Source organism: Lagopus muta, chromosome 5 (genome assembly GCF_023343835.1).
Source record: "Lagopus muta isolate bLagMut1 chromosome 5, bLagMut1 primary, whole genome shotgun sequence".
NCBI classification, from domain to species: Eukaryota; Metazoa; Chordata; class Aves; order Galliformes; family Phasianidae; genus Lagopus; species Lagopus muta.
In genome coordinates, this window is record NC_064437.1 from 57,298,429 (window position 1) to 57,324,040 (window position 25,612).

Below are 25,612 nucleotides of genomic sequence, written 5' to 3' on the forward strand. Positions count from 1 at the left end.
GCATTTTTGCTGATTCCACACCTACCCGTTAAGGTGCCACTCTCCATGTGCCAATCAGCTGGCTGATAAAGTGTATTTGATTTTTATAAGCTGTGCAAACTGGTATATTGACTTTGTTGCAGTCAGCTGATGGATTGCTGCAAGAGGAAGAGAATACCAAAGAGCTTTGTAATTGGAGCACAACCAAGTGTTAATAAATGGGCCACCCTGTGGCCTAATGCTCTGTGTGAAGCAGAACTTGTTTACGTTCACTGTGCATTGCCCTTACTAGTAAATTTTTTTTTCAGCAAGGGTTAAAAACACAGCAAGGGATTCATACAGTACACATGTTACTATCACTCATTTCTAGAGGAAGTGACTCATGTTACACAGGAGCTGCAGAAGCTCCTGCATTCTTTGTTTCCCACCAGTCATTCAGGTGAAGGCCATTTCCAGTCTCCTTCAGCTACTTGGAGTGTGGCAGAGCCCTGCTGAGGTCTGGGGAGGAGTTAAAGAACCAACCTCAAAGGCACTATTACTAGAAAGACAGTACAAAAGAAAGTCAAGTAAAAAGGGGAGACAAAATGAGCTGATATTCATGTGAGTACTTGCATATTGGCTGCATACATCTAAATTAATTGTGGATTATGTCCCAAAGTAAAATTGAGTTTTGCGCCAATTGAAAATAACTGGAGCAGTGCACATTGCACGTCACTCCCAGCACTCAGCAGTCTTCTGCTGACTGGACGTGAGACTGGTTCGAGCACTGAGCTGCAGGGAAGGGCTGGGCACACAGTGGCTGTGCAGTATGGAGCAGGAGCCCAGACAGTCTGGAATTTCTGTACACCTTGGTCTTTTCAGAAGGTTTTTCAGGCTTGGAACTTAACCGGTCACTGCAATAGATCAGGCTGATGCAAGCTGATTCCTTAAATACTGAGGGTAGAAGCATCACCTAACACATCCTGAGCTTCATATCAAGCCCAAGCTGTCATCAACAGTGCCTATTTTATCAGAGAAAGTTTCAGAAATCCATCTCTAGCTTTATAGGTTGCCTTCCTTTGAAGAAGCTGCTTGGGTTTGTGATAGATCTTCCTGGAGGTAGAAATGCAAAGTTCACAGAGCACAGATAGAGATTTGGCATTGGACTCCAATTCCTAAGAAAAGTGGAAAAAATATCTAGCACGTGAAACTGAAAGGAGGTCATTCTTCTCATCACTTTTGGGCTAAAGCAGTGTGCATACAGTTACCATATAATGTATAAAAGAATGCGTCTTTCCAACTGTCAAGAAATTGGATTAAAAGCTTTTCTTGAGCACAGCCTTTGCTTCTTGTGAAATCCTTGGGACTCCTCGATGGGCTGAAGGCAAGGATGTGGCTGCTACCCTGCTTGTGGCCACGTTCAGCCCTCCTGGAGTCAGACCCTGTGTTTGTGTACAGTGTTTAAAGCGTAATAGCGTAACACTACCCTCACAAACCACAGTAATTACCTCGACTGCTGAAGAAATAACAGAATGTGAACAAAAATATCATAGAAAAGCTATTTCTGACACCAGTGCTGCTCTTTATGGCTAAGTGGCAGCCATCATTTTTTTTCTTAAATTATGTGTTCTTTTTTCAAGCATTCGGATGATGCAAACCAGATTTTTGTGGCAGCATTATTGTTCATAGCCAAAAGAGCATTCAAGGAAACGCTGAATTTCTGCTAAATTACCATTTATTCAGACCACTTTTAGTCTCTTTTCATTCTTCTGACTAATCAAGTAGCCATAGAGCTTGTATTCTGAAGTTCAGTAATAACTTTAGTAAAGGTAAGACCTATCATCCTCCTTTTGGAGAGTGGGGGGGTCTGCAAGGTTCTGGCTTTTATGTTATTTTTGAAAGGAAAACTCCCCAAGAAAGCTGTTTTCCAGTAGAACTTGCTGTTCCTTTTGGATTTTTTTTCTTACATGTAATATTTTAGTAGAAATTTTTTTGATGTAATTGCATTCTGGATGTTGTTTTAGAGCTATTTTTTTTATTTGTTTACAGGTTGTCTGGCCTCATGCTGTTAGTTTAAAAATAATAATAATAATAAAATGATTGTGAACATTTGTTAGAAGAGCACTGTGAATGCCTTTCAGTTATTCACGTTGCTTTTTATTCACATAGAGTGTTCCTTATAGAAAGTGTTTAATGGAGAGAATGTTCCAGAGGGAAAAAAAATGGTAACAGATAATCTTGCAAAGGTATGTAATTATGAACATTTGTCCCAGGCATGTGAATATGAGAGTTCTTTGGGGTTCATCCAGTCAGCATGTAAGAACAATAGTATGAGATGGAGGTGATTAATCTTCTGTTGCAGAAAGAAAAATAAGAATTGCAAGTAATCAGAACAGTATCTAGGACAAACAGTTCACAGGCAATCCTTAGGCCACACATGTTCACATGAACAAACTGTTGAATTGTTTCAAGGTGAACTCGTGTATACATGAAAACTCTCATATGCCATCGTGAATACAAAACTGTACTAACACACTTGTGTGAATTGTTTATTTTATGAATGCTATATAATTCCATTTTCAAAGCACACCATTTCTGTTCTGCCTGTAAAGAATAGGAAGTACAATCATTAGCTTAGAACTGACTTTGCAATTCAGACTTTTGCATTGAAGAAAGCAAGGTGACAGTCAGCTCGATCCAATACATCGTATATCCCTGAAATATTGTATCATTCACCTTTGAACATAATGCTGTGATTCATTTTAAGATGAAAGCTTTTAGAAGCTAGAATGAAGGATCAAAATAAACGTATTTTTCTTTGTGGTGTTTTCTGATTTTTGGGACATTTCTACAGTGTATGTTCTCTTGTTCTGCTGTTTGGTTTCTGCAAAACTGCTAGTTCCCCGCTGCCTTTTAAAAGTATAGAGGTTTTATAGGGATATTTTTTATCCTTCTTAATTCGCATTGTAACTTCTAGCTCAATAGTTTTAAATTTGGTTATGGTGAATTAAGTTTACCAAGGATCTTTGGAGCCCCTTAGAGAGTGCTGATCTGATTAATATTGTGCAAAATAGATTGTTAAAATTTAGGTTTTATGCAGTTTCTTTGTTCTTTCCCTTATCTCTTGTAATTCACAGACACTGACAGTAGGTGAGTGAAGTTAATGTGGGAGACATGTTCCCAGAGGCATGCTCCCTTTCCTGATTTTCCTCTTTTCTCTACTCAAAAAGAGACTCTGGTGGGTGTGATCCACATGGATCTCCTGTCTGGGCTGCAGCACTGCCCTCCGGTGAGCTGAATTTACTGTCAGTCTGAGTAGATGACCAGCAGAGGAATCAGGATGGCCTTATGGTCACTGTGCATTCAGTGGTGCATTCACAATGACCATAAGGCCATCCTGATTCCTCTGCTGGTCATCTACTCAGACTCATGCAGCAGCATTCTATAATTCAGAGTACTGACTGAAGTTAATTTTATTTATGGTTTTAATTGTAGCAACCTGTAATGGCCAAAGGTGGAAAATATGTCTGTCTAATATGATCTCAATCTTTATATTTTGGAGTGCTGATTTCCAAAGTGAGGTCTATGGGGTGAAGTCAAATATCAATCTCTTCAAACATGGAAATTTCCAAATCTGGATTGGGTTTGTAGGGAAAAAATGCTGTATTTTTCTCTTCAAAGAGACCATGCAGCCTCCAGTTTGTGAGAGACTTGATAATGAGGCCCTATACATGTTCTAGCTCTGATTCGCTTATAGGCTTTCAGTGATTTTTATCAGTGTCCCATTGAATCTTGGCCATTTGTCTTTTTTTTTTTTACACCTGGAGAAGTAGTATGAAGGGAGGAGAGCTATGATGTTATCTACTTTCCCTTTTTGGGGTATAGGCTTCACTTCATGGAACTACTGAAAGTTTACAGTAGTTTAGTCTCTTTTTGAAATGCATCAGAAAGTCACTGCTGCACTGATGTCATCAAAGAAAAATGAGCTGGTATTGAGCTGAAAAATGCATAAAAAGTTTATGAATCTTTTCAAAAAGTGTTACGCTGAACTGCAGCAGTGAACTGCAACTTGAACAAAACCAAATCAAGAATTAAACCTCTCCCCATTGGGATTTTTGCAAAGGTATCCAGAACTTTAAAGGCAGAGTGAGAGGGACAAAGCCCTCAGCGAACGCCCTGGCATTGGGCACCATTGGCACCCAGGGCTGGAGTACGCCTGGGCCTGCTGGAAGGAGGGGCTGAAACTCACTGAAACCTGCCTGGTGCCAAGAATTTATCACCCATCTGTTTTGCCTTGATTTTATGTTTCATTATCGCCTGCAAAAAATCTGATTTCTAAGCATTTATTATGAAATTAATAAAAGAGTTTACAAGGCAGTGCTGTAATGCACTCCAGGGTGTGTCCTCCTGGCCCGCCGCCATTTCCGAAGTTGTTGAAGTTTTCGCTCATGGAGTTTGTGCTTCGGTTTGTGGTCAGCACACAACGGTGTCCCAGGAAAAATGCTGCATAATGATGGCAGTGCACCCTGGCAGAAAGCTCGCTGCCATGCGCGGCCCAGAACTGTGTAAGGTCTGTGCTTACAGCAGCCTTCGTCCCAAGCCATGCCTAGTGTGACACCAAGGACATCCTGCGTGCTGCTGCTGTCTTTTCTCAGAAACTCATTAAAAAAAAAAAAAAAGATATATATCAAAGGCATTTGGGATAAGGTGCATCTTTAGATATGCATATATGCATGCATATACGTTTGAAGCAATGAGGAGTTAATCATCAAGGAGTAACCTAAAGATGAGGAGCTCCTTTGGACCTAAATAGCCAAAGAGTTTCTTACTCTGTTGCAGTCTCAGCAATGCAGGCACCAAGTGTTAGGAGCTTAGGTAGCTTTCTGAGTGCTGTGGTTTTGCCTGTTGTTGTGTAGGGCTTGGTATGCTTTAATACATGTTCAGCACTGCCTTATAGTAGCAGCTCTATGTTCTGTGCTTGATGGTGCTGTGCAGACTCAGTCAAGCAGCTTTTTCATTTACTATTACTTTTTTAATTTACTTTTGCTTTCCATAGTGCACGCTATTAACGTCTAAATGAGTTCTCTGTAAACAAGGCAGGAATTTGATCTCCTTAAAAATACAGGGCATACTTAAAGGGTTTCTTTCAGTGCATAGCCAGCTTGGGTTTTGCTTTGCTCTGTTTTTTCCATGTTCAAGTTCTTTTAAAATTTCTGTTCAAAGAAGTATTGTTAAAAGTTTAAACCTGGTAAACTGAGAAAATTTAATCAAGCAGATTTTTTGATACATTAAATTTTACTTATCAATGGGACAGTTACAGGATTTGGGTGCAAAGTGTACGTGCTAAAGTTCAGTTAAAACTTCTATTGTTTTATATTATTAATTTGTTATTCAATTAGTAGGATGCCTAAAGGCTCGAACTATAACCAAGACTTCTCTGTAGTGAGTATTGTACGAGCATGTGGTACAATTTAGGTTGTGAATGGACGATTGTGTTGAATTTGACTATGGCAGCTTCATGATGAGCAACGATAACTGGTTGTGTATTAACTACTGCTTTACTGCAGTCAGTGCTCACTTGCAAGGGTGGCTTAAACTGAAGTACTTTTCTCTGTAATTACTATGATTTAGAAGTATATAATGGAGTTATACCATTCAACTTATAGATGGCCCTGAACTTTCAACGGTTTCATCAACTACTTATAGCCAGAGTCTTTGAAGTGAATTGCTAAGAACAGGACGTGTGCAGCTTGAGAAAGTTGAGTCTCTTCTCTCTGCTTTTGACCAAAAATTCTCTTTGCTTCTCCTTTGGTTCTGTTGGTCAGAATATTAGTTTGCAAAGACAAGATGAATGTGTTATATGGATTTTTATTTATTATTTTTGTTAATGCACTCATTGATGCTTTTGATTAATTTATTTCTTCATAGTTTATGAAAATGGAACTGCATGAGGTTCCACTTAAAATAACTAAGGTTAACGATGGACTTTTGGTTATTATTAAGTAATAAATAATATGCACGTAATGCTAATATGTCTCTTTTCTTCATAGATACTGCAACCTACATTAATCCACAATGTCAGTATAAAAAGAAGTTACCTACTGGCCACATCCAAATCTTTTTATTCTTCCACATGGAAACAATTCCTCATTTTTTGCTTAGAATGCAATCTCTCTGCCAATATTTCAATTCCTTCTAAGGAATGTGCTCAAGTGTGCTATCAAATTTGTTATAGGTGTAGAGGCCTGAAACAGAAATCAAGATTTTATGTATTTCAGTGAAAACAAAATTTTGTTCCCCTCAAAAATGGATTTCATTTCCACTAAATCACAGAGGTATCAAAATGAGGATCTTTCTGTGAACCATAATAACATAGTGGCTTTTTCAACCATCTTCTGAAGTTGTCCATAGCTGGACACAGGGTGAGAGCAGACATCTCTGTTCACCTGCACACACTGTAAGTGTTAAGTAATTTGCTATCTTTTGAGTTATGAGTGATACTTTTTACCCCAGGCCAGATCAGCAAGAAGTAGGTTTGTTGGGTTTTGTTGTTGTTGTTGTTGTTTTTTGGCTTTCCTTCTTAGTATGGCACAGGATCTACCTACTGGGTTGTTTGTGACTTCTGGTTGAAAAAGTTATCCAGATTTTCAAGGGCTTAGAACACTGGTGGTGTCCCTGATCTTTCTTACGCTTCTCCATTCACACACCATATTTGTGGTTTTTTATCTTAAAGACATTTTTCATGTTAGATGTTGGGAAGATTTTCTGTTTATGGTGTATGTTGGCTGATAGAATAGATGTTCTGCATCTGAACTAGATATCTGCTTCTGAACTAGATACGTATTTGATAGCTGTGTTTCTTGCTATTGTTCTCTCTTCCAATCTCCATTTTCCATGTAGTAATATATGATCTCATAAGGATATGCACCCAGCTCCAGTTACTCATTTTTACAAAGAGAACATTCCAAAGGGAGATACAGAGAATGTTGAGGTCACTTCAGCAGTTACCTGAAGTTTGAAACTAAGAACCCAGGTAGTAAAATGTGATTATAAGGCCATGGACAGAGATCCTATCTTGAGTTTTCATTTATCAGGACACTTCAGGAGAGGAAAAGACAGAAAAAGAGAACAGGGACACTATAAAAGGCTACAGCTGCAGCTCTGTTTGAATTGTTTTCACTTTGTGGTACCCCATTATGACTTGAGCAATGTGTTTTGAGAACTGCCAGTTCTGTACTGAGCTCCAAAGAAGAAAATACAAGCTCACTTGCAAACCAACTGCAAGAGAGTGAGCATGTATCATTCCTGCTTCTCTTAAGTCATGCTTTTTTAAGGTCATTGTTAAGGATAAAATCTCACATATGAAGCACGTTAATTTCTGATTTAATGCAAATACTGCATGGTGTGCTTCCAAAATGGTGATGAACAAATCCTTAAAGTTAGGGTGCTATCTAAGAATAGATTTCTAGTGTTAATGAAACACTATGCTTGAACGTAGGTGAATGAACTTTGTTGCTGAACATAACTTTCCATTCCAGTTACGTTTATTGTATTGTGTATCTAAACATCTCCAGGCACTCAACTAAAAGTTCCTTTATGCTTAGTACCCAAAGAGACTGTAATTCAAGTGTAATTATGGATCATTATATTGCTGTGCAATAGATACTCTGTAGATCAAAGACATGTTTATGCAACTGGAAGGGAATCACTATTTAGAACCACAAAGTATATCGAAACTATACATTTTTCTTCACCTGCTCTGTTTCATAAAAACCTATCCTTCCAGTCTCTGAAAGACAATATTAAAAACATGTATGTTTTTATTTCCTGTGTTGTTGCTAAGCTCTTGAACAGATGAAAAGGTTTTTTAACATATAATTAGGTCTTCCAGTTGCCCACAGGGGTAAGTTGTAGTTGAGGCACTTAGCTGTGACTTGAGCTTTAGTAGAAATGTTTGGAAAAAGATAATCTTCCCTGTTCAACCTGTTAGAAACCGGCCCATATGTTAGAGCCTTCCTTTCTGTGTAAATGAGGCAGAGGAAGGTTAATTCAAACTTCCTAAATAGTATTAGTGAAAACATGGATCAAGCATGATTAATGTTCACCTTTGGAGTAGGATTTTACCAAATAACAAAGCATACAAAAGTTCCTAGAAGTAAGTGGAATATAATTTTCAGTTAGACACTGGAAACTTGGTTATATTTTGGAATTCCCAGAAGAGAAACAGTGGCATGGTGTCTAACAGATAGTGACAGAGGTGATGTCTAAATTAAACATTCATGTTCCTTCACATGGCTATTTGCTGAAATATTTATCTTGGAATATATTTCATTCTTTTTTATGATTAAAGTTTGCACAAAATATGCTTGTTTGTTTATGCCCCTGAGATTAAGGTCAGTGTTAGGATGTGAAAGGCAGCTGATTAGATGCTATTTTGGTTTAACAATTATGTATTCATTTATTCATGAGGTTTCAAGTAGGTCTTAAAGTTTATTATTATTGTCTTCATAAACAAATTTGTTGAAATCTCATACATTTCTATGAAATGATAGCTATAAGAAAAAAGTGTACAGTGAACTATGCAAAAGACAATCCTATGTCAATATTTGAGTTCAGAAAATTTTAAAAAAACATCAGTTCTGTAAAGATTACCAGTGGTAACTGGCAACCCCATTTATGGATTTGCTTTTATCATGGTGGTTCTTTATTGTTTGGTTAACACAGTATTTTAACAAAAATTAGTTGATGATTTTTGCAGAATTTTCCTGTGTATCGAAGCTTAAATCTTTTTACATCTTTTGATTGCAAGTGTTTCTACCAACTGCTTCTGGCCCTTCACTGCTACATTTTCAGTTCTGATCTCTATAGGTTCTAAAATCTAGATGGCACATGAGTTTCATTCATCTGACTTGTATGATGCTCCTAATATACAGTATTCCCTGAGCATCCACGTTGCCCCAGACCTGTGCACTTTTTTGTCTTTATCATAGTTTTTTCCATTCTGAGTGCTGCTTCAAACAGATTCCAAGTCTGTTGTCTCTTTGTGTTACCACTCCCTGTTTTATTACACCACTCGCTTTCTAGCTCACCAAAAGCAACCTTTAAAATACTTTCTCTGATATCCCAAACTCAATTCTTGGCTCCTGTTCTTTATCAGAAGATTGAGTGCATAGTTGGTCAACCAATGATGACTTTCTCCATCACCTAGAGAAGTTTTGGCTATTTTTCCAAATAGTGCCTCAACAAAAATTAATGTGGCTTACACATTGCAGGTTTGATTTCATGCTGTAACAAAACTAGTCTTATGGTGGCCTGCCAGCAAAAAGCACAGGTACAGACCTTCTCCTCATCTATACAATAGGAGGTAATTTAGTTAATAAGCCTAAGGTAATTTTCTGAGACCTCTTGATGTACTGTTAACTTTCCACTTTGAGGTTTTTACACTTAATGAGTTGAAAATTTATCTTGCAGCAGTGATGGAAAGAGACTTAATGGTCAAAGCATCTGTTCTGAAATAAGTGCTCATCACATACAGTTGAGGAAAATACAGCAAGGTGAACATGGGGAACACAGAGTGATGCCCGTTTCTGTGCTCTCCCTTTCCAAGCTGTTAATCCAAGCCCTAACTCGAATTACTGTAGCTCAACTCCCTTATCTAAAATCCTGCAAAGAAGAGCAGGTTAAATGTCTGGGAGGAATCTATCCAGAAGAATTCCTCGCTCTGTCTGCACCGTGGCTTACCATCAGATCTGTATTGATGTAATTTTCCCCTGTCTTATTGGAGGTTTTGTGGCTGTTTTGTGGTAGGAGCATGATTCAAGGCATTTGTATATGTGCCTTAAGCTCTTTATAACCAAAACTTTCCAAAGGGGATTTAAAGTTTTGCAATATCATCCTATTGTTCATGTGCTTCAATCATGCTTTTCACCTGAATTTTGCAATCCTTTGTGGCTTTTTTCTAATTTTAGTGAAACACTGATTTTCTTAAGTCCTTTTTGACATTGTTGCTCTTAAGTTAACAAAGTCATCTTGCATCCCAAGCTGATTACTTTTTCCCTTTTGAACTCTATTTGCTGAAAATCTTGTGTTATCATATTTGGCTTGAGAATAAGTGCCTGTAAAACATATCTCTGTATTTTAAACGTTGATTTTTGCCACTCTTTACAAACAGTTTGAAGAGCTGTATTACTCAAGTTCCAATGTATTCATTCCTGTTTAAAAGGCCAAATCAACTTTTTCCTTTGCCATTTTCACTAGGAGACCATTACAACATTCTAATGTTCTGTTTTCGGACTATCAGTATATTGTGGTACAATCCATGGGCTTCATAAGATTAGATTAGTCCTAACTGCCCACCTCTGTCAAACACTGCTTCCTGGGTTTCTGCCTAACACAACAGCCAGTGTGGGATACTTGCAAAGGAAAGAAGTTGCACAATTCTTGAGATAATTCTTTTTAGGTATATTTTTATGAATACTGAAATTTGGCTAGTGTAATTAAGTAATTTGAGTTAAAGTAACTGAAGAAAAGATTATTTGCTCTTGAACTCATTGGCTCAAGATAAATTACTCTGTGATAGGCTGAAGTCAAGTTCCTATTCAAAGCAGATACTTGAGTTTTGGATATGATTTCCTATTTAGCTTGTAGACTTTCTTTTGACGTTATAGAAACGTCAGGCCTAAATTCAATTCAAAAATTTCATCATTAAATGTTTATTGTAAGTTAGGTTCCTTCCTCTCCAGAATCAGGAGACTGGTCTTCCACGAACATCAGAGACACTTTTGAATATCTCTCTAAGTGAACATGATCAAGGAATGAATGAGAAATTAGATATGTTGATATTTGGAAGAGATTGAAGGCAGACAAAATACAGTTCACTGAAGATTTTATGATGAAGCACCAGTGTCTTTACTTGATAAATAAATCCAGATTGTTTGAAAGCTTAACTTTCTTTTTTTTTTTTCCTTTTTAATTTGGCAATTTTTGTATTCTAGGCTGCCTCATTTGGGAGCACACTGTTTTAAGTTGATGCAGGTAGATTTTACTATTTCTTAAGCTGAGAGGTTACCATGACCAGTTCACAGTATTGACAAAATATTTCTTCCTGTAGAGGATGATTTTTCCCACACAACTCTGAATCCTCTGTTACTTTCCCAAACACACATAAAAGAAACGAACAGCAAGTATGTACCATTGGAAATCAAGCTACAGAAGCCAACCCCTTTTTCTTTACATTGGCATTCATGTTTAATATTAAGACCAGTTATCTTCCTCTAATTCTTACTAGCTTACTGAAGCTTCTGTAAAGAAGATTAAATTTCTTACAATGGTGAGATGTTATGTGCTTTGATAAGGAAATGTCTCTTTTCTGTATGTCAGTTGTTAGTAATACAACAATTATTTGATAATATTTCATGCACAATAGCATGCTTAAAATAGTTGCTGCCAATTCATTTTTAAGAAAATAATTACTTGTTTCTAACGTCCTTAAAAATAATTATATAATAAAAATTGACATATTTGTTACCTATAATAAGTGCAACTATTCCTTGAATTTTTAAGCAATTTCATTGAGTTTTATATTTAAATATTGAAACCTATTAAAATTGCCTGTGGAGATTTGTGGGAGAGGTTATCTATGGGCCTCTGCTAATTAATTATGATATATTTTACTTCCATGTGATTTGTCACTACTAGTCCTGTAAGGACTACAGGAAAAATCATTTGTTTAATCTGACTGGGACCTTGTGGCATTTAATTGTAAGCATAACTGTGATACAATAAATCCAAATGAATTTGGACAGTGATTAACAGGGAGCTCCTTGATATGGTAATGAGATTAAAAAACTGGTTCCTAAGTGTTTCTATGGATTTCATTAACAATTTTGCAACTAAACACTTTTTAGGATAAAAGTGCTTGCTTGTTGTTGACCAGGAAACATTATCAGCAGAATGTAACCTGTGTGATAAATATGTGGCAGGAAGAAATCTTTTTGTGTCTGTGTGTAAGGTATATAAATATTTATATATATGTATGTGTGCGTATGGAAAGTGTACAAAGAAAATACAATAAGGAAGGCTTATACTGCATTTAATTATCATGAGCAAACAAAAAGACACTGCAGAGTTAACCTTATTACATATATTTCAAGCATCCTAGAATGTACTAGTTAACTAATCACACATACGTAGTTCTTGCCCTGAAATCTTATTATCTGAGACACTTGCAAGTATTTAGACATCTGCATAGCTTTACTACTGTGAGTAGTTATACTGATTTTATTTAGCTGGTTTTGTAGGATTTATGCCCAAATTAGTCATTAGATGGCAAATTTACAGCATAAAAGGGCAAAAGGAAAAAAAAAATAGAATTAAGATACAGCTATTCAAGAAAGTTGTATGTTGATCCTTTCAAATGCATTGTCATCACATTGCTAAAAAGCTGAGGTTTTAAAGATATATTTTAAATTTTGCTAATTAGCAGAATTATCGCAAAACTATGGAGGAAAAAAAGAGCATTTCCATTAAAAACATCAAACTGCTGCTTGAACTTCAAGGCAAAGGAATTATTTGTTTGTTTATTCTTGCAATTCCTTGTCTGTTTGAGTCTAATTCCAAAATTTTGCTCATCTTCTGCTGTGCTTGGTCAAAAGTGGACTTGATATCATCTCCAATTCTTTGATCATCTTTTTCGTCTTTATATTTTATATTTTAATACTTCAGTTGCTGAAGAAAAAAACTGGACTGATTGGAAGATAGAAATCCTCATTCTTTGTAACCAGCGTTCATGCAGCAGTAGTGCTATTCATGCTGTGCAAAATGCTTTTTGGTGCGTCAGGAAGAAACATGGCTCTGTTTCCCAACAGATTCTTCGGTGTTACGATTGCAGATTGGAGGGTCACTATCAGCTGTCATTTTGTGCTGCTTGACCAGTGGAATTCAGACTGCACCTAGCAGAGGTTATTTTGTGACTTACTGAAAGAGCAACACTTGAATCTGAAACTTACTGCCACTGCTCAGCATATGACATTTCCCTTTGGAATCTGGCTCCAGGAAATCTTTAATGTGAGAAACATATGCCATATAGGTGCTTGTTCATTTGTTTGTTTTTAGTTACTGAAAAAGAGGCAGATACAGTCTAGCAGAAGAACTGCTCAATCCTTTTATATAGGATGCTACAGATATCCAACTGCTTTATCTACCTGCATGCTGAAGTTTCTGTACTGAGCTCAATTAGCACCTACTATTTGCTTGGCCTTTGCAGCCATCAAACTCTACCAAGTGAGTTTGTTCTTTGTGCTGTCATGCGAGTTTATTCAGTGCATTCATTGGACCTTTTATTTCTTTTTGTTAGCCATTTCTGTAGCTCCCTTCTGGGTGTGTGCTGTTCCATGAAATTGCCAGAGGAAGAGACTCAGTGTTTGTTCAAGCTGACATGATGGTAGTACTGTCACCAGCATAATACAGGTTTCTTGTTTTCCATTTGCTTGTAGAATTAGAGGAAGGACTTTGAGACATTTTCTAACCCTCCCACAGCTTCAAAGCAGAATCTATGATGTGACTGGCTTAGTTCTGTTTTGTTTTCAATCTGGATTGTAAATTTCATGCTTGGATCGATTTTTATCTTTGGGATAGAAAATACGCATGGTAATGCTAACAGTGGATATGTATTCAAGACATAAATTGTAATGTGACCTGCATTCCATTGATCTTCCCCACAATACTCTTTGCCTTCCTTGCCCAGATTAGAAATGAGGAGATGGCCACAGACCAAGCTGCACGCATCTTTTGTAACAGTCAGGATTAGAGTTTGTACTGTGTTCCCTGAGCTCCTTAGTATTGATGCAAATAATTTAGTCAAATCTATAAACAAAGGATTTTACTCAATTTAAATCAAAATTATTGTTTGTATGGGACGTTTATTGCTATGTGCCATTTATCTAGAACTTACTAGCTGCCCAGTTTCAGCTCACTGTTGGCTGCATGGCTTGAGCGGTGGAGCTTCCCTAATACTGAGCAAAGCTGGATGCACTGACAGCTCCCATCAGCTGAGTACTTGTAAAGATGGGAACAAACCAGACTGATGGCAGTGCTAAAATCTTCAGCACAACAATGGTTAACAATAGCAGTTAACCAACTAACAGTCCGTTGTTTTGATTACAGCCATTAATCTGATGCAGTCTTCGTTGCAGCAACATCGCAGTCATTATTTTAGGGCTGTTTGCAAGCTCAAGTTATGTCATTACAAATTGTTTTCATTTCCTGTCTGTGAAGATTTTCCTTGTGACTGTGAGAGTCAGAAATGTGTTTCTGAAGAGGTCTCAGATGTTTCAGTTGAATATTGCAGCAGAGAGTGAACGCTGCTTCGAATTCTGCTGCTCTGTTATCCTGGAATATGCAGAACCTTGTTCAAAGGTTGCACAACAACTGCAGTCTGAATGTGTTTTTTCTTTTTTCTGTTGAGAAACATATGATAAAAGGGCTGTGAGCTACCTAGACCTCAGTGTTGCTTAATAGCTTGTGGGAGCTAGCTTCTTGCCAATTTTAGAGCATCGGTCTATCTGACTTAACCACATGTAGACTTACTGGCAGGTCTACTCAAATCAGTGGTGCAATTATTTACTTCTTAAAGAGAAAACAGGCATGCAGTATAATGACCTTACAATAACTTTCAGTTTTATGTGGAGAAAAAATAAACAGTTGTCATTTCCTTGTTATTTTGAGGTTTAAGCCTTTACCACAAAGGTTTTAAATATTTACTAACTACTGTGTTCTCTGAAATTTCTCTATTTAAAAACACAATGAATTTATTCAGGGAAGTCTTTCTATTGCACCAAGCTTCACAGTCTTTATTAGAGAATGTTATAAATAAATGTCTTTTCACTTTTTTTTTTTTTTTTTTTGTATTACTTGACTCTTAACTCAAAGCATTTATTACTTTACAGTATTCTGCTGCCAGCTTTGCTTTTGTTTTTTATTAAGTAGTTCAAAATGCAAATGTTGGATTTTTGTGATACAGCCACATTCATAGAGAAAATGTATTTGGGGCGTTGTAAGTCTCACTGAACATTTTTGGTATCGTGTCCCAGAATTAGCTTCACATCAGGATTGTGCTGATGTTGAGGGAAATAAATGTTTACTTTTTTTTATGTTACATTTTTATGTTACATTTTAATCTGGTCCAAAGAGGAGAAAGTATTGTCATTTAACCAGATCATAATTGCTCTATGTTCATTCCTATCTTACCTGACATGAGAGGTTAATAATTTCATTGCTGCTTTTACAAGATTTTGCTGGTTTTTAATAGCTACTCTGAGATCATGAGTACTCAAGAGGCAGCAAAAAGTTATGAAGCAGCAATTTTGCTATTACTAGGGAAGGAAGCAATTCCAGCACACTAGTATGGCACTAATGCTCTGGTGGAACTGGCCATAGGAATTATTAACTTTGGATGTGTATTTGCAAAGCTGGAATTGCATCGTTTCAATTTCCAGTTTCTTCTAGGTGTGTGACCACTGAAACTAGTGATACTTGGGCTTTGTCATGGGAACTGCCAGTATGTCAACCTGTTTTATTTCAACTAGGAGTGGAAAGCTAAAACATTGATCTCTCTTTTTTCCTCACTTAACAGGAAGCTGTGCAAACGTTTGGTTTGGAAACACTGAAATTTTTGTTTTAGTGGGAAATCTTGAAATGCATCTTTTCAGTGTTCCCAAACCGCACTGAACTATTTCATTCTGGTTTGGCCTTACCCTTTGTTATCCCAAATTGCTACAGTTCTCTGTGGTATTCGTAGCCCTAGCATGTCATCTTGCTGCTGTTACTCTGAAGGCTTTCTGGAGAAAATGCATCTCCACGATGCATTGCAACAGTTAGATCAGATGAGAGACTACAAAGCTTAGAATGAGAACCTGGATGCAGCCATTTCAGTAAGATCTGGCAGAGAAAATGTCACTGGACTCTGGTTGGAGCTTAATGCCCAAAGAAACTCTGAGTGCTCCCAAATGTCTTGTGTGGTGAGCTAAGTCTCATAGGGATTGTGATTCATACCTGCAGCAGATGAGCAATGCTCAGTGTGTTATGCTGGCTCTGCTGTCATGGTGCTGACACAAGAAGGCAGTAGTCTTAGCTAGAAACATGGTGGGGAAAGAAGGGCAGAAACCTGATCTTAAATCACTTCAGTGACGTTTTTTCCCGCTATGTGTTGATACAGTTTTTGTCTTCTAGAAGCATATGTCATTAAATATAGCACTTCTTCCCATAGTCTATGGGGAGAAAGAGCAAACATAACTCAGGGGAATGTATGTATTTTCAAAATCCTTCCTAAAATATTACAAGGGGAATTGCCAAACATATCTGAAATAACTTAAAATTTATTTATACTGCTTGATGTCTTTTTAGTCCTGATAATCACCATATTGTTGTCTCCTGAAGTGACAGATGCCAAAGTGTGTAACAACAGAAGCTGATATGGAAAAAGGTAGCGTAGTCCTCTTTGTGGTGTTCTAAAGCACCAGAGAGATGCAGCTGTTGTTCATAAGTGGGCTCTTAATGGGTAATGCTACCTCCTTTGGTATGGGGAGGAGAGCAGAAAGGGAAAGCAAACACTTCCTCCTTTGCTTTGGTCATGATAAATTCTCAGTTTGTGTTCCAAGATGTGTGAAATGAAAGTCATGTACATGCAGCTCTCCCTGTGTTCAAGCATCGGAGGCACAGATCAAGAAGTATACGTGCATGTGCAGCCTACTAAACTGGGAATTGTGGAGTGGGTGGTTGTTTTGGTCTTGGTAATAGAAAATGCGGGTCATCTTGGGTGGGGAAAGTGGCTATATTTTTATGCAGAGCCCAATACTAACAAGTAAATATTTACCTTGGAGCAATAATGTCATGTTACCACGCTATTTCATTGTAGGATTAAGTAAAAGGTAAATGTTTGCTTTTTAGTTTCTGCCCTTGGAGCTTTTAAAATAATATGCTTTAAAATCCCTATTTGTATATTAAAAAAGCAGTTGTCTCTTTTTACAGAGAAAAGACAACAAAGACAACAGCAATTCAAGCTTCTTTTAATGTTCTACTATGGTGCAGTAGTCCATCCTGGGAAGGTAGCCTCTAATTCTCTCCTTGTTTGTGTTTATTATATCCTCAGTCTTTCTGCCCCAGTTGCTGCCAGCTGGAACAAGTTTTGGTGTAGGTTTTCTGATAGGGACATCAGTTCAACTGGGAGTGGATATGTACCTCAAAAGTCTTATCACTCAGCGGTGACTTATGGTCATTATTGCCTTCCCTGATTTCTGCTATTATCTTATAGGTGAATTCTAACTCAGTCTTTCTGCTTGTTCTGTAGATTCTAGCCTGCCTTTTTAGTTGCCTAGATTATAATGAACACCTGAACCAAGTTTGTCTTAAACAAAATCGAATTTGATATCTTGTAGACTTCCTGTATATATAAAAATGGGATGAGTTTTGGGTGTGCCAGTCACAATTACGGAAGATACTCTAAGTGTATTACCTTATTAGACATACTTTTTTCTTAACCATAAAAGACAGTGAATGGTCAGTCGTTTTTCAGCTATTGCTAGTGATTTGCCATGCCTTTTGACAGAAGTAGAAATTTATTTTAGGTGACTTAATCATGGACTCTTGGTAGGAAAGAGAATAACAATAGAGCATGGTCTATGACCTTGTCTTGTCAGTGCTGATAAACCAGACTATACATTCAGATTTAAAACAAATGAAAGTTTCTGTCAGTAATCCTGGGGGTGATTTCTACGACTTCCTTGACAGGAGTATTGAGACAAGAGAGCTTCTGAAAACTTCCTTGGAACAATACTAAAGGATAAAGCTATCTGCAGCTGAGCTAACTGTAATGAGAGCAGATACCAGCACGGCAAGGGCAGCAAATGGGGAGATCTGCAGCAAGAACAACAACATTCACACCAAAAGCAATGGCAGGAGGATGTTACTGTGTGGACGAGCATATGGTAACCAGCAGCAAATTATGAATAGACTTTGTGTGCTGAGCTAGTCAGGAATTGTTATATTTGTGTACAGTGTTTATTTGCTAAGCTTTATGGTCAACTTCATTACTCTTCATTTTATTCATTATTATGTCACTGAGCAGCAACTTGTTACAAGATTAAAAGTTCCAATTGGTTGCTCATGCCTACGGTATGTAAATGCCTTACAGCTCTGGCAGTAATTTACTGACATTCTGGCAATTTGTGCTTAAATAGCTTATGCACACACATACATATGCACACTAGCATTGTATATGTGTGTGATTTTTTTTATTTATTTTTTTAGAAACTCAGTGTCAGACATTTTATGCAACTAGGTATGACTAGAGAAGACCTGATCCTGCAATCCTGATGGACACGAAAATGCTTTTTATCTCTTTGGGAATGACCAGTTTAAAAAAAAAAAAAAGTGCCTTTAGCAGAAAACCAAAGAGAAATGTGCTGTTTAAAAAGTAAAAGCAAAGAGGCAAAATGTAATGATAGTTGAAATCTAGGGTGCAGCAGGTAGTACAGAGTTTCTTTGACAATCAGAATTTCCTCAACTAGTTTCTCAAACAAGTTTGTGTTTATTACAGAGATGCACAAATACGCATATGCACACTCAAGTTAAGCATTCGTCTCTGCATGTGCTTATATAGGTATATTTAGGCATATAGTTTTAAATCAAATCTTACCCTTCTCACTTTCAACACATGCTTCTTATTTGCATGCAGTTTTACAAATAGTTGCTTGTAACAAAGTTGGGTTTTGATAGTGGGCTGCTGTATCCTCAAATCTAGTGACACAGTTTTGTACCTCCATCTTGAACAAACTCTTTGAGTAATCACTCTCCTCCTTTAAGAACTTCTGTTTTCTCAACCAGACCTGCAAAATGGTGCTATTCTACATGAATTGGGGTAGCATAAAGCTGACATCAGAGGGCAGCCCTTTCTTAGTAAGTTCAATTACAGATTGCTTCATAAAAGCAGATTTTAGAAACCTAGGAAGTGAGCTTCTGCAATTTACCTATCTTCCTACATGCTCCAGGTATTGGTCCCTATCAAGGAAAAATAAAAACACTTTGTCACATAAAACTTGACAGAAGTCATATATTTTGAGAGTTTATAGACATAATGGAAGTGAAGACATATCTTTGCAAAAATAAGAAATATCTTCTTTCAAAACTTTGAGACCTTCACAGCAGTGGAAGTAAAAAGTGAAATATATTTGTATCACTTTTCATATAATCGTGCATGGCAGTGTTTGCCTACAAATATGGGATAAGGTCTTATCACATACATCCTATAATGGAAGAAGTAGGTGAACGTTACAAACTTTCTGTCAAATTCTATGGAGAAAAGAAAATGTTTGAAGACTTTAGAAGTAATAGCCCACATTCTTGCTTAGATAAAACCTAGGTTATGCAGATGTTGAGAGGGTATGGCACCAGTTATGGTGTTGTTTGAATAGTCTACACTGCCCAAATTGATTTCCAAATCATCAAATGGACAGTAACTCTCAATTTCTTTTAGGAATTCTTAACAAGTAGTAATTGAATAAAGATTTATAAAGATTTCTTTAAACAAATATTTTTTTGAAAATGAATGGGAGCAAAAGCACTTGTCTTTGGTTCAGTAAAAAACATACTTGAAAAAGATTTTTATTTAAAGAATTAGCAAAATTTTAACTAGGACAAGGAAATAAGTGTTTACTGGGATGGACAGTATCTATTATTTGACCAAGTGTTTTGACCAATCTGATTAAGGAATATTACTTTTCCCTCCAGCACACCAAGAAGTCACAGTAGAGACACATCTTACTCAGTCAAGGTGAAAGGCTTTATGAGAACAAAGTAGTTCATTTTGTTTCACCTTACCACGTTTTTTACTTCTGCCTTTGTTTCAGCTTTCTGTGAGCCAAAATTTGTAGTATGCTTAAGTATGTTTTACAGACCATAGTACTTCTTAGTGATCTATTACATTTGCCCAAGTTGGGCTAAGCTTCAACTAGATTTGTTGATAAGCCTAAAAATAAATGGCATTTGCTTATCAAGTAAATATAGCAGCTTGTGAATTCTTTCACTGGTTTGCTTTTTCTTTTTTTTTCCTTCAAGTTTAGAAGTTTGGATGCTTTTCTTCTTCTTCAGTTCTGCATAATAATGGGATGGAAAAGACAACATTATAACATTATCAAATGTCTTTTTTTGGTCTACAGAGGCAGAAAAGATGATTAGTCTCCCTGGGACACAAATCCTGTTTCTCTGATAAACTCAGGGACTACTCCACATAAGCTGATAGTGACTGGTAGAGGAAAAGCCTTTCCAGGTTAGATGAGAACCAAGCACCTTCTTTTTTGCTGGAATGCGAAGTCACTATGGAAATCCTAAAGTCAGTTGTGAAAATGCCAGGGATTTTTGTGAAACCAGGATAACGCCTTCAGGGATTCTGTGGCCAGAAATGGTTCTGCACTGGTCAGTGGAATACCCTGAGAAGTCTCAGGAGTATTCTGCATATATATTTTTTGTTTATCTTTGAGCAGAATATTTCATAAAAAGCTAAACCAGAAATATCTCTGCCATTCAGTACCATGTAGAATAACATAAAGCGTTATGACCCAGAGACTTCTCAGAACTGAGGATCCAACTGAAGATCCGAACTTTAAGTAAAAGTTTGCAATCAGCTACGTTTGTTTTAAAAGGGCTATGAAGGAATGTCTGTGGGCAGATAAATTGCTGTCTTTCTTTGTTATCGCTCTCTATTGTTGGTAGCTGCACAAGCTCCTGCCTTTCTTTCCTCTTGTTCTACTCTTTCCCACTTCCCTCTGCCATGTCATTCCAACTTCATAAACACTTTTTCTTTCTTACACAGAGATACGCTGGCTTTTAGTTTTCTAACTTTAAATTGATTAGAATTAATTTTTAAATAAGTGTCACATATCCTTAACCAAGCACTAAAAGGTTGAGAATGCTTTATGGTGCAAAGTCTGATCCAAAACTCAGTGATAAGAATTTTAAAAATATGGGCTGCCCTTCATTAGCCCTGATGATATCTCTTGACAGGCAATGTGTGCTCACGCTGCCATGCCAGGCCAGGGCAGGACCAGCTGCCATGCACCATTTACCCTCTGTCAGCAGCTTCAGTCAGAGCCTGGGCAATACTGTACACACGAGTCTGTCATGCGTCAGCATCAATTAGGCTCAGTTTGCTGCGCTTGGGAAAAGCAACAGCCCTACTATTAACCATTTTTCTTCTTTCCTCTCCCCTCAGACCCATTTGACACTCGAAGCAAACTGTTTGATTTGGCAAGAGTGCTTTTGCAGCAGCTCTGGCAGATAGTTATTGCAGTTTGTTTTAAAATAACTCATTAATTCAGGTGAGTTGGTTTCACAGCAAGAAATCTGATTTGTTGGTGCTGTTGTGTATATGGGGAAGTTAGATACAGCCCTGCTCTTACAACCATTTTAATTTTGACTTTCAGTTGTTGTGCATAATTGTTGATGTCTGTTTGTCTGAATCCCCATGTAGAGGGACTTACATATACCATATCATGCACCCGCAGATTATAATAGCAAGCTTTAAACTTGCCACAAGACGAGGGGGCTAAAATATTTCATGAAAACCATGTCTTCCAACAGCTTTGTTGAGTGTACTCAATATGTTTTGGATTTTTCAGTTGTAGACATGCCTCTGCATTGTTATTTTTCTGGCCATTGTTGTTTGAAAAGCAGGACTAAAATTTCCCCAGCTTCATGAGAAACCAGCCTGTGTGGTCATGCCTAAATTGGACTCACTATTTTGTGGCTTTTCTCCACTATTATGGGGGGGGATGGGAGCAAGGCGACCACCCATGGTGTGTTCTCGTCAAGCAGTGCGGTGAGCAAGTGAGCTTGCTGATGTGCCATGGGTGTCAAGAGAACAACCTCTTCTGGCAGAGTTTTCAAGCACTTCCCTCCTTCTCCCCTCCCCAAATTACAGCTTCTTCCTCTGTATAAGTACAGAACACCCATGACTATTTATATAATACAAGAGCTACTGTGTACTTTAATGGATGGTTAAAGACATTTTCACAGGTCTGCATCCCCATGGGATTTATGGAGACTGATAGGCCTGGTCAGTTTGTAAAATCGTGATAGCCCAAGAGACTGTTGTCAGATGTTGGTAACAAGACAGTGTTTGAAAGGAATCAAAACAATATAAATCCTGTGAGATCTGTGGCAGCAGGATGGGTTCTAATGGAGAGGAAGACAGGGTCGACCACCACACAAGAGAACAAGGAGAAGAAAGTGTTTTTTCTCTTTCAAGCTTGCAACACCAGCAGGGGTAAGCAGGTTTCTAAAAAGAATCTCATCTGCGGATCAATCCAGTGTAACAGATGGAGTGCACAGATATTGTTTATCAGATTTCCATCGCATGTGGCAAGCAAATACATTGTTGCAACTGTTAGCAGCAAAACTTTTCCTTTTTTAACATCATAATTACCAAGAGTTGAAAAGAATTGTGGGTTAATGACTTCTGAACAATAACTATAGGGGGGGCTGCTGGAATGCACCTTCCCCGAGGAATACATTAGCAGGAGAGACAAAGTCATTGAGCATCTTGAATGGAAGGTTTTGGATCCATAGAAATTACTGCCTATTGCAGTGCATTTTGAAAAGTGGAAATGTGATAAGTTATCATAGCTTTTCTTATGGTTTTCAGCATTTTTGCATTTTCCTGTATTTATTTTTTTTTTTTTACAATGTTCTCTAAGCATATTGTGTGTTCAGTCAGCACATGAGCCATCTCAAACAAAAATGGCACTCTGAATCAGTTCTTATTCAAAGCCTCCCGACCCAGTATATTTCTTCTTTTTATTCTCCTGTTTTATATTAAGCATTTAAAACAAAACTCCAAAATAGCGTTTTGAACCTGTAAAGACTCATTGATCCCCATGATCTTTAAAAGATGATACGCAGCTGGTAACTGGTTCATATTCACCAAGCACTCAGTGATTCTTGCTGTGAGCATCATGAGGAGAAGTGCAGGGAGCATTTTGCACCCTGAAGTTCATGTCTCTAAGCACAAAGCTAAATAAAGCACCCCAATGCTTTTGATAGTGTGGGCTCTTTGGCTTGGCTTTGAGTGCTTCTGATTCAGGCCCCAACATGTCCACTTGCCTGCTAAGTACAATGTCATGACAGCTTCTGTTTATGCAAATACTGCTAAAGAACCATATCTAAGCCACAGATAAGCATACAGCAAATGTAAAGGAATGCTGCACCGATCCATTCTGAATAAAGTATTCTTTAATAATACTGACAGGATTTTAAAGAGTTGTGATTGTTCAGAAACTGCCTTTATGGAAACATGAAAATTTGTGATGAGTGACTTCCACTAGGAATCTAGTCCGTCTACCTGACAGAGCAAAAATTCCTCCCTAGACAGCATGTTTAGGGGGGTTAGGTGAATTTGATAAACTGGGCAACTAGCTGACAACATCATTAGGGACATAAATAACAGAGTTTAAGGAAAGCCAAAGTAATGATAATGGCAGACATAAATTATCCGGTCGGGTATTGGCTAGAATTCACTAAAGGAAGTAGGACTGTGGTATTTCATGGATTAAATGTATATATGTAAATATGCATTATGTTGTGACTGAAAGGAGAGTAAGCAGGCTCAGCATGAATGAGTTGCTTTTACCAATGTAAGTGGATTTTGGACATATTAATGTACACATTTGTTCTCAAAGGATGGATGAAAAAATAAGGATGCAAAGTTTTTTTAGATTTCTGTCTACAGAGGCTAACATAATTACAGAAGTGGCCTAAACTGATGTTGACAGAAATATCTTTAGTGTTTTCAGGTAAAGTATGTTCTTTTTGAAGTAAATTTTGAACTAATAATATATCATAGCTAGACATCTACATCCTGCACCTGCTTGCCACAAATCAGATATTTATCTAGTAATAGTGAATCTAGTTATTCTGAAGGAAAAAAAATTACATGTATAAAGGAAAAGGCTGCTCTGACACTTAGTAAACTGATTTGGCCTAACCGTAACCAAAGTACCATTTTGTATGTACTTTTTTTTTTCCTGAAATACCACTGAAATAGTAATATTAGACTCCCTTTGTTGTCAAAATCCTTGGTTTGAAATACAAATGGAATTTAAAATGTTGGTCCAGTGGATTTATTCGAGGAAGTAAAGCTTAAAGGAAATTGTTCAGCCTTACTCTAGGAGTACATTAGTCTTATAGATAAAAAGCATGTGTACCTTTCCAAACCCATTTTTCGGTCTGAAGCAAAACGTGGCTCAGCTGGAATTTAAGAGGGAGGCTATATTAGCAAGTATATGTCCCCAGCGGAATAGCCTTTTAACAACTTCCATCTTTGCAAACCTTAACCAGTTACTTTGAGTTCAGTTGTATAAAGTAGGATATTCAGAGTTTTACAGTCAAAGTGAGATTTAGAAAGCCTAAGAAAATTATTCAACATCTCAGAAGAGCCAGAGTCAAACCTTTGAATTCTGTAGTTCCTGATCTTGTGTATTTTGAAACATGTTTTTCATTTTTATAGCCTACGTGTTATGAAGTGAAAAAGTATTCGGTAGTAATACCAGGTCTGTACAAGCATCTTTACTTGTGTAACAGCTGTAAAGAGTAGGCTGTTTTTGTGTGATGGGAATGGAAATCCCATGATAAATGAAGCTGTAAATAGGCTGAAATCTCGGTGGAAGTGGTTAGGTGGAAAATTAATAACAATTAAAATTTGACAAAGCACAAGTGGCAAATGAATTGCATTCCTTCTTCCACAAGGAAGTAGTAGAGGAAATATGAACACTTGAGATAGAAATGTTTGCCAGATCATTGAGTTTAAGAGAAAGATCAGGCGACTGGGCTGCTAGTGGAGTAGCTATAATGAAAGAAGAGAAGGTGCAGGAAAAAATACACTTGGATGCATTGTTGTGTGAATGTTAATGAGTTCCAAATAGCTTAGGCTTGTACTCAGAAGTGGAACAACTGTGTAAATGAATCTATTGGGGGCTTTTCTTTAATATCTGTAGCCAAGAAGGAAAAGTTGACACAATTTATCCTTAGTGCAGAACAATGCGTAAAAGGGAGTGTGGCTCAGCTCAGGGTGTGGAGCCAGGAGGATCACAGGCTCCAATCTGTTCCGAGCCACCGATGCTGCCTGACCTGGGCAGGTCACTTGGCTTCCTTGGGCCTCTGTTAAACCAGCTGGAAAATTGGGTAACAAAAGCAGGACCTTGCTGAAAACTCAGTGCTCCATCTGAGTTGAGCTGTCCTGGGTAAACGAATTACAAAACATTGATAGATACCATAGTAAAACAAAGATGAGCCTACGGAGTTCGGAAGGAAGAACGAGCGATGAGGGACATATCCGGGTCACAGTCCTGAGCACCTGGAAGGAAAAACTGTCTCTGAGTTCACGGGCAAAATAAGGAGCTCATGGAAAGGATGCTGAGCTGGTTTGTGAGGGGAATTTGAAAATCAGGAAGGCAGTGGTGTCTTGAGCCAATGCTGTGGAAACTCTGAATTCAGATTGCCCACAAATTCTATTGTGAAAGCGGTAGTAGTCACTTATTCCTGATGGTGAAAAATATAAACACTGAAAGGTTCCTCCAGAGATGGGCATTCTGCAGTTCACAAACAGGAA

At 37.5% G+C, this 25,612-nt stretch overlaps 1 protein-coding gene and 1 long non-coding RNA gene across 5 annotated transcripts in view; both read left to right on the plus strand.

Annotated features, from left to right (window-relative positions):
- LOC125693552 (uncharacterized) overlaps positions 1–18,378 on the plus strand; it is a 45,754-nt gene extending 27,376 nt beyond the window's left edge. Inside the window, exons 2-3 of the long non-coding RNA XR_007377147.1 lie at positions 16,984–17,060; positions 17,743–18,378. This is a non-coding gene — a long non-coding RNA (uncharacterized LOC125693552). The remainder of the gene's footprint in view (positions 1–16,983; positions 17,061–17,742) is intronic.
- VTI1A (vesicle transport through interaction with t-SNAREs 1A) overlaps positions 1–25,612 on the plus strand; it is a 249,701-nt gene that overhangs the window by 93,498 nt on the left and 130,591 nt on the right. The window lies entirely within an intron of this gene.